Source organism: Rhinolophus ferrumequinum, chromosome 14, assembly GCF_004115265.2.
Source record: "Rhinolophus ferrumequinum isolate MPI-CBG mRhiFer1 chromosome 14, mRhiFer1_v1.p, whole genome shotgun sequence".
In the NCBI taxonomy this organism is placed as follows: domain Eukaryota; kingdom Metazoa; phylum Chordata; class Mammalia; order Chiroptera; family Rhinolophidae; genus Rhinolophus; species Rhinolophus ferrumequinum.
The window spans coordinates 9,276,037-9,286,058 of record NC_046297.1 but is presented as its reverse complement, the minus strand read 5'-3'; the positions used below and the strand labels follow the sequence as shown (position 1 = coordinate 9,286,058).

The 10,022-nt window shown below is 46.2% G+C and overlaps 1 long non-coding RNA gene across 1 annotated transcript; it reads right to left on the bottom strand.

The window, feature by feature from the left end:
• Window positions 1-946: 946 nt before the first annotated feature.
• Window positions 947-5,793, bottom strand: LOC117034125 (uncharacterized). Its single transcript, XR_004425012.1, has 3 exons — window positions 5,733-5,793; window positions 2,195-2,326; window positions 947-1,083 (listed from the first exon to the last, which is right to left on the bottom strand). It is a non-coding gene; the product is annotated as an uncharacterized LOC117034125 (long non-coding RNA).
• Between the last annotated feature and the right edge of the window lie 4,229 nt (window positions 5,794-10,022).

The following is a 10,022-nucleotide window of genomic DNA, read 5'->3' as shown; positions in this document are numbered from 1 at the left end:
ACAATTACTTTCAAAGTAAATGGATTGAAAGCTCCAATCAAAAGATAGGGTGGCTGATGGATAAGAAAATAAGACCCTTACATATGTTGCCTACAAGAGACTCATTTCAGATTGAAAGGCACACACAGACTGAAAGTAAAGGGATGGGAAAAAGATATTTCATGAAAATTGAAACAAACAAAAAAGTTATGGTAGCAATACTTGTACTAGACAAAATAGACTTTAAAACAAATGCTATAACAAGTGACACAGAAGGACCCAGTAATCCCACTTCTGGGTATTTATCTGAAGAAACCCAAAATGCTAATTTAAGGGGACATGTACATCCATATGTTCATTACAGCATTTTTTACAATGGCAAAGAAGTGGCGTCAGCCTGGGTGTCCATCAATGGATGAGTGGATAAAGAGGAGGTGGTACATATATGCAATGGAATATTGCTCAGTCATGGAAGGGAATGGGTTCTTGCCATCTGTGGAGGCCTGGATGGACCTGGAGGGTACTGTGCTGAGTGAAGTATGTCAGTCACTGAAAGACAGATACAATGTGATTTTGCTTATATGTGGAAGCTCAAGAACAAAATAAACAAACAAAACGGAAACAAACTCATAGTTACAGAGAACATTTTGATTGTTGCCAGACGGGAGGGGGCTTGGAATGGGTGAAAAAGGTGAAGGCATTGCAAATTGGTAGTTACAAAATAGTCACAGGGATTTAAAGTAAAGCATAGGGAATATAATCAATAATACGGTGGTAACTATGTATAGAGCCAGGCGGGTACTAGACTAGTCTGGGGGATCACATCCTAAATGATATAAAGTCTAACCACTATGCTGTACACCGGAAATTAATATAATATTAAATGTCAACTATAATTGAAAAAAGGGGAGGAAGGTGAAGGGGAATAAGGTTCAAATTTCCAGGTATAAAACAAAGAAGTCATGGGGATGTAACGTACAGCACAGGGAAGACAGTCAATAATATTGTGACAGCGTGGTACGGTGTCGGATGGTTGCTGGACTTATCATGGTCATCATTTCTTCGGTGAGCTGAACATGTATGTTGAATAACTACGGTGTACACCTGAAACCAATATAACATTGTATGTCAGCTACATTCGAATAAAAATCTTTAAAAAAATAAAATAGTTTCTGTAAATGTTGACTATTATTAGACATCGTTTATGGGAAGAAGGAGAAGCAAGGGGAATGGAGCCAGCTGAACTCTCCTGAGACGCACACAGTCTCAGTGGTTCCAGAGGGTCTTCCCCATGGTGGGGAGGGAGGGGCGGGGGGGCTGTGGATGCCTATGACCGTCACCCTGGCCACAGCTTATTGGACCAGGGTGACCACCTGATCGGAAGCCACCTACCCACGACCTACAGTGTCACCTAGGGTGTGGTTTGCTGCAAAACTGTGCATCAGAAATGACTTTGTACATCTACAAAGTATTTGTACATCAAAGGATTTGTACAAAGGATTTGTACATCAAATCCTATGCTGAGGAGTTGGAACAGGAGATGTAGAAAGAGGCTTGAACAATGGTTGAAGGAGCAGAAGTTGAAAAAATGTGTTGAAACCAAGAGACTATGGTAACAGGGTGGTCGTGCTGCCCAACGGACACCAGTATAACCCAGTCAGGAGGTCTTTCCATTCCCAAGGCACACGCATTCTGGGAGAGCCCCAGCTTTTTCTGGGTGCTCACAAGGCTGGGCCCTGAGGTGGGGACTCCTTCCTTTGTCCTGGTCTCTGTGGTATCCTGCCAACAACACCCTGGCAAGTCAAGTGAGTGGCTTCCACTCCTGGTCATCGAGAAGGGCAGCAAACACTGGTTCCTAGGGAGACGGAGCAAAGTCTAGGCTTGTTGATGCAAACTCAGACTTGCCAGCATTTCCTGACTCTTATTGAATCTTCCACCGTGCAGTTTCCTAGTCCTGTCTTGGGGAAAAGAGCTAAGGGTCCATTAGTCCTCATCCTGGGGTGACAAGTCAACAGAAGGTGTCACGGAAGCACCCTGAGCGGGGTCAGGAAAACTTGGAGCCCATTAGAAGTGCCAGGGAGACAGCCTGTAGGTACCAGAAACAAAAGGCTCCACCGGGGGCCTCCCCTGGGGCTGTGAAGAGCCAAGCACATGGGCAGTGACCTTTTTCGAGGCCACAGGGCCAGGCCCTGCCTCTCCTAGGGGCCAGTCTCACCATTTGTCAGTTTCATTGCACAAGCCTCGCTGAGTGTGTCTGGGTGTAGACAAGAGAGAAAGCCAGGGAACGTTCTCAAGAAACATGGGGGCTCTTTGTGGACATGATGCAGACTCAGGCATCAGTGCCAACCTGCGAGGTACAAACAAGCATCTGTTAGGCTCCCACACTTTGCCAGGCCCTACTCCAGACATTCTGTGGACATTACCGCTCACCCCGACCACAGCCCTACAAGGCTGATGTTATTGTACCCTTTACACCAAAGCACAAGATTCAGAGCAGTGAATTGATTTTCCCAGGAACAAAACACAATGGGGAACCCGAGTAGATTCTCAGGGGAAGAGTAATTAATATACTAGCAATGGCACTTTGGGAAGATTAATTAGGAGATGGTACTCAGAGCTGTCCTAAGGGAGAAGAAAACGCACATTTTACACTAATCTATGCAGAATATGAGACAGGACGTTTTGCGGGGATAAGGGGAAGAGAAGGTTTAGAAAGAGAGATGCAGGATCACCAAGGAGCCAGGGAAAAGATCCTGTCAGAGCTGACCCAGTTGAAGTCCTGAAGAATGTTCCCTAAGGTCTCATTGTAGATACACACGCATACGTACACCCTAGTAAAAGTCCCACAGCTTCTATCAATAGTTAAAGGACATAGACAAAGTGAACAAATGCCCTGATGACGTTTGGAGGGGCAATGTCATTATACGGGACAAGTGGAAGTGTCCGCCCCAGCCCAGCCCCTACTCGGCCCCCATCCAGGGCCTCTGCTGAAGACACGGCTCAGGTGGTCGCATTTGTACGTGACCCACCTCCCACACGTGCCTATCAGCCAGGCGTGGAAGTCGGGTCCACTGGCCAGCAACAAATCAATGCCCTGTCAAGACGCTTATGTATTTCTGTTTTGTTTCTTTCTGTTTTGTTGGTTCGTTTATTTTGTTTTCTTAGAGTGGAAGCCAGGGCAGCTGGGCAGAGATAAGCTGGTAGCCAGTACTTGGAAGGTTACCGCAAAGGTGAGCCCTGAAAGCAGAAATCTGTATGGGGAAGGATAAACTTGAGGTGGCCGTGATTAGCCAGCTGACAGACGTGCCAAGAGCATAACTCAGACACTTAGGTGACTTAGGAACACCCAGTCCAGCTGGAGTGAAAGCAGCACTTCAGTTGATTGTATTGCAATGGGTCTGAAGAAAGAAAGTGACCACAGAGTGGCTGGGGAGATTGCCAGGTATCCTGAAAGGGGAGGAGAGCGAGCGTCACGTGGGCTGTTTCCAGCCGATGAGTCCCGGAGAGGGAGCGGTCCTGGCCTGACCACTGGGCATCAGGTGTGCAAACAGTGACACTCCGGACACTCAGCTGAGTTCATGTACCGGCATGTTTTCTTCTTGGCTCTGAACCTCCAACTGCCTAAAGTATTTTATCATATGTAAGGTGCACCATTGTTTTATGTACCACAAGGGAAAAAACAATGATGCCAATTACACTGTAACACAAGGCTTTCTTACCACTTCACCTTTTAATCACTTAGTTGATTTTAAACTTAGTTAGGTATAGATTTTTATCATACGTCAAGTCTGTGCATACATGAAAAGAAAAATGTGAGGGAAATAAAACGGCTGAAGTAATTTCTAAAACACCTTCACATGTGGTGTCTGCTTCTGCTGACTCACTTTTAGACTTAGAGTCTTTGATGTCTGTGTGTTTTCCAACATACTATGACCTTCTACCTTCAACAATGTGGGTGATGCAGCATTTCTTAAAACAGAATAAACTGATGTCTATTTGAATATAGGCGGTACATCCGATAATATTAGGATATGAATGTTAATTTTGGGGGTGTGATAATGGTATGTCGTTATCTAGAATAACGTCTTAGTTTTTAAAAGATAAGTACATGCTGAAGTATGTAGGAGTGAAGTATCATGTTTGCACTTCACTTTCAAAATGATCCAGCAAGCAAAGAAACAAAAACACCCAAAAGAACAGAGGGAAGGAGGGAAGGCAAATGTCTCAAAATAACATGAACAGGAAAATGTAGGTATTCATTGAACTACTGTTTAACTTTCCTGTAAGTTTAAATTTTTAAAAAAAATAAAATGTAATGGGGGTGGGCGGGGGAACTGTGCTCTACTAAGAAATCCACCCAGATTTTCTTCCAAATTTTTCTCAGGCTGCCAACACCGATTCTGAAGGTTCTGATTCTAGTGCTTTCTTGATCTTACCAGATGGATGTCAACAGGTTTCAGACAAGAATCACAATTCATATTTCTCCCCCCAAGTGGTCCTCACTGGTTTGTTGATGGAAGCATCGATGGTTGCAGCTTTCCAGACATGTCACAAGAAATAACAACCCAATTCATCTGTTTGTGGGCAACGTCAACTCTGTCAGAGCTGCTGTCTGGCTGACAGTGGTTGCAAAATTAATCCCTGTGTCAGGGGTCTTAAAACATGAGGGGGAAAGTGCATCTTAAAATTGGACAATTGAGACGAGTCTATGCCACTTGGCAGTTATGGGTCTCGTTGTGGACTAAGAGGTTGGAAATCTGGTTTCTATGTCAGACCTCGCAGGCTTGGTGGACAGGAGTTACTCTCCTCGGCTTGACCAGTTTTGGGAATGGCACATCTGGGCCGTGTGACCCTTCCCAAGGCACCGCTGGTTTGTGAGACCCTTCCCGAGTACTAGCAGCTTTTTCTCCTGTTGGCATGTGGGTCTACTGTCTCTGAGGGTGGCAGGGACCATCACTGTCTAAACAGAGACAGCGGGCTTGCTACGAGGGATTTCATACCACATTTATCCCTAGTACTACGATGGTAACAAGGCACAGGAAGTCTCATCCCATTTCTGGTTACACCATAACTGATCTGGAATCTGAGAATGACGGCGCCCGCGTTGCCTCCTCTCGTCTTCAGTCAATATTAAGCAGCTGCTACACCTCACAGGGCTATTGTGGGCAATCAAAGACGGAACGCCCTTCCCCCCAGAAAAAAGTACGAAGTACTATTATCATCAAAACAAAGGCCTTTGAAAGGACTGATAGGAATAATGACCCCAAAATATAACTGAGGACACTTTCTTCCTTCACGAAGTTATTTCCTCTCATTCCTTTGGTTTTTGAAGGAAAGATAATCTTGGTAGCTTGTTTTCCTAGGCTGTCCTTTTACTTGCCCCTTTGGATACAAAACGCCTGTTCTCAATTACCCAAATATGCCTCGAACTCAAAAGCATGTTTGCGAGCATGCCTTTTACACATTTAATGTGGAAAAAGCTCACTAACGAGAACTCAGGACGGCTCAGAGAAAATGAGCCTCCTTCCCCTGTGGTTTTGATGTATGTGTGTGTCACTCCCGCTTCTGCAGCCAGCTCCCCCACAGCCCCTCCGAGGTGCCACCCCTGCAGCCAGCAGCCTGCCCCGTGGGGTACTTCTTCCCACACTGGCAGAGCAACCCATGGAAGGAAGGCAGCCCCTGGGTTTGCTGACATTTTTTCTATCTACAAAGGGAGGAAACGTAAGCAAGTCAAGCAAACAGAAGTGACTCACCAGCTCTAACAGCTTCTAGTTCATGACTCGGACGCCGCGAAGATGCAGACGCAGATGAAGCACTTTGCCCCAGGCCACGCCGCTCCCACTCCTGGCACAGCACCCACCGTTTTGATCGCCTCCTCTTCACCCTATTGGTGAAGGAGGGGGTCCCACCCTAGGGTTTGGGGGATGGCCAAGGACTCAACAGCGACACTGGACAGATGCGATTGGCAGCAACTTATTAGTCACAGGGCTAGCAAGTCCTCGCCCAGGGGAGGAGGTCGCCGCCACCACACAAAGCCACACGGGGTTGCGCTCAGGAACGGAGTGGACCAGCAGGGGCTGTGGGGGCAGGCTGTGTAGTACCAGGAGGGTGAGAGGCCCTCTGGTTCCCAGGGGAGGATGTGGTGGGCTTGTTTGAATAATTCTGTGGGCTAGCAGGGAAGCGAAGCCGAGAGTTAGGGAGAAGCAAGACTTGTGCCTGGTCCCCGTGTTGTGGAGGGTTGTTTGGCTAAGTCTCCTTCTTCACAGGGACTCAGATCCTCTTGGATGCAAATCCCAGCTTCGGGATCAGACAGCTTGTGAACAGTCGTCAAACCTCCGTTTTCTCATCTGTAAAATGAAGCTGATAAGCGTACCTGATAAGGGTGATTTATAAAGATGAAGTGAGAGAAGGCATGTGCTGTGTTAATACAGGGCCCTGGCACAAAGCAGACCCTCAAAGACACTAGCTACTACCATCTCTTAATGAATACAGTTGACCCTGGAGCAACATGAGTTTGAACTACGCGGGTCCACATACACGTAGTTTTTTCTATAAATGCCTGTACCGTTTTCCATCCGTGATTGGTAATCCGTGGCTGCAGAGAGCTGACTGTAATGTATCGATCTATGCCACTTTATACCGGGGACTTGAGAACCCATAGATTTGGGTATCCGCAGGGGGTCTTGGAACCAATCTCCCGCGGATACCGAGGGACAACGAAGTTTTATGGAAGTCAAAAGTCATACGTAGATTTTCCACTGCACAGGGGTCGGTGCCCCAACTCTATGTTGTTCAAGGGTCAACTGTACACTCTAATTATGATAAGAACGAACCACAGAAAAAATGTCTCTGCCTCTAAGTAGTTACTATTCTCTGCCACTCTTGGATTGGCCAGGAATGAGTATTTTCAACTATGGGCATGAGGCAGAGCTGACCCAGGACAGAAGCAAAGTACAGTAGGTCCTCCCAGCTTTCTAGGAGGCAGCTTAGGAAGTCTCACTTTAGTTGTGCAAACTTTAGTTGTGTTCCCCTTTCGTTATCAATGCATCCTGATAGATTGCCAGGGAATCGAACTTTATACACAATTATATTTTAAACACACAAGGGACTTTTCTTTTTGAAAAGGCTCTTTGCAATTGGTCCTTTTATAATATCCATTATTATTTGATTAAATGCAAGCGACAGTTCTGTTTCTTGAAAACAGGACATCGTGAAATCGTTTCCAATTGCTGTGACATTGACAGCATTTTCAGAGATGTCACAGAGTGGAAGAAATGATCCCCAGGTCCCAGTGCTCTTAGGGCGGAAACTACTTGTTCAGGAAAACACGTTGATGCACCAATTTGGAATGGAAGCTGAGACCCTGAAGATTCAACCCAATGCGAGAGGGAGCCAAACTTCACAGTGTTGGAAACAAGCAGGCGTGGGGGGTGGGGACGGAGCAGGGACACCGGGACGGTGCACCCCTCAGTGCAGTAGGACAAGACTTGTGAAAACTGGGGTGATGGCTAATTGTGTGTGTGCCATGGGGTGCCTAGATAGGTGGTCAAACATTATTGCGGATGTGTCTGTGAGGGTGTTTTTGGATAAACTGACATGTAAATCAGTGGACTCTGCATAAAGCAGATTGCCCTTCATAATGTGACGGCCTCATTCAACGACCGCACCCCCAAGGCCACCCCAACCCACAGCAAGAGGGAATTCTGCCAGCGGTGGCCTTTGAACTTGAACTGCTCCTTCCTGGGTCTCCAGGCTGATGGCCTTCAGACTAGAACTACAGACTTTTTTACTTGCCAGCCTCCAAAATCACGTGAGCCAATTCCTTAAACCCCTCCTATCTCTCTCTCTCTCTCTCTCTCCGTCTCTCTCTCTCTCTCTCTTTCTCTTCCTCTTAGATTCCATGAGAAAGGGCTTTCCTTCTGTGTCCCCAGGAATTTGCACACCTTTGGGGAGAGCAGTACATTTTTATGACTTTCCAGCCAAACTGAAGGAACTCTTAAGCGATGGAGATGGAGCAGGGAAAAGGCCCCCACCTCTCCCCACCCCCACCAATCTGGACATCTGAGTTCCACAAAAACCACAACATTTTTTTCTTTTAGGTTCACACTACCTTCATAGTAACCATCTTCATCTAACATGCTTAGATGCAGAGCCAGGTAATAAAACTTGGCTGGTGATCACAGCTTGCTTCTAATTATACATACTCCTCTTAGAGATTCGGGGTGGGGGGAACACCAAACAAACCAAAACAAATAAAATACAAAGCGAGGCGGTGGCCAAAAAGAATGAGTCAGCATCTTGATTGTGCAGAAGGGGGAAGATGGAAAATGCCTTCCAGTGTGGTCACAGGTGCACCAATGCACATTGCATTCCTGGGCAGGGATGGAAGGATGGAGCAGGGAGAAGAAAGGCCACCTGGGATATTGCTGGTGTGGAGTCCAGCCACCACTGCGCGGGCCTGGTGGCCCATTCCCTGGGGTTAGCAGAGAGGACCAAGGTCCTTCAGCTGCCACGAGATGACAGACATGCCCAAACTAACTAAAAATAATTATCAGGAAAAAAATGACATTCTAGGTCCCAAGGGGAAGGATAAAGATCAAGATGAATTTCAAGTTTATGTGTCTTAAGGGAGGCAAAAGAATGACCACTTGGGACCCAAGCAGTGTCCTGCAGTCCAGCAGAATTCATGTCTAAAACATTTCTCAGCAGGCGCTTGGGTCAGGTTGCGGTGTGCTGGTACCTGGGCGGGATGGTGGCCTTTTAGAATTGCTAGGAAACAGAAGAGGAATTGATGGTGTCCGGTGCTTGCAGACAGAAACTCACCCTCCTCCATTCAGCTTGTGTCATCCTTCTCTCAGTCGGAAAGTTTGAGAAGGGCTGAATACTGTTCATCCCTACTTGGAAAAAAAAAAATCCGAACTCACACTAATATTTCGTATTTTCAAAACCCTGTTACACAGTGTCTGTATGTGATTCAGGGACCAAATGAAAGAAATGTGAGGTTTATGATTCATTTGTAAACCTCAAACAGCACCGTCTCGGAGTTAAATGGAAAGGTCACACCAATTAAAGCATCTAATCAGCCTCGTTAGTATGTTCCTTTAGCCACATTTCTCTTACTCAACAGAGCATATCTCCTCTGAAGAACCAGTAGATTTCACAATAACACATGCAAACACCAAAGAAAGAATCTGTGCGGTGCAACCAGGACCCATCTGACCAGGGAGCACAAGCCTCAGAGGGAGAAGAAGAGGCAAATATTGACGAAGGCGCATCAAGCCTCTGACATGTGCATGGATCTGCAAAGCTTAGTAAATTTTCAGTAAAATACCCCTGCACGCGACTGCTAGAAACCCTGGTACCGCGCTCCAGGTGAAGGGTTCATTCTGATGCTGCGGGAGTTGGAGCAAAGTTTCTTTCGAGAACCTATGAGACTGTTTCTGCAGTTGTTCTTGGAAAGAGAGGTTCTTGCCCACCCCCTACCGCCACCAGCAAGCAGTGGCTGATGTATGGTTGGTATCGATGAAAGATCTGAGCCCAAGATTCCAGAAGCAATTGACAGTTTTATCTACCTAATAACCAAAATAATTTATAGTCTTATCTTAAGTTTCTCTTGAATGAAATACAGTGTTTTTGCGATTTACTGATTCTTACCAAATCTAGGTTAAAATCTCCCTTCGGGGATCGTTCAAGTTTTCCCTGAGAGTTCTTAAACACCGCTTCTCTGTCTGGCGTATGCCCCCTCGCTCTCCTCCATCCTATGTCAAATGGGTGACCTTTGCTATCTATATCCTTTTGCTAGGTAACCCCATCCAGTCCCAAGACTTTAAATATCAACTCTACACAGATCACTCTCACAGATGAATCGTCAGACCAGAACTTTACTCTAAGCTCTGGACTTGAATATCCAACTTCTGACTGGATACCTTCACTTGATCCAGAACTTCACACGTCAACATAGAACTCTGGACTTTCCCTCAGGTCTGTTTCCCTATCAGTAATAGCACCGATACTTATTCCGTTATCCGAACTACGCCTAGGCT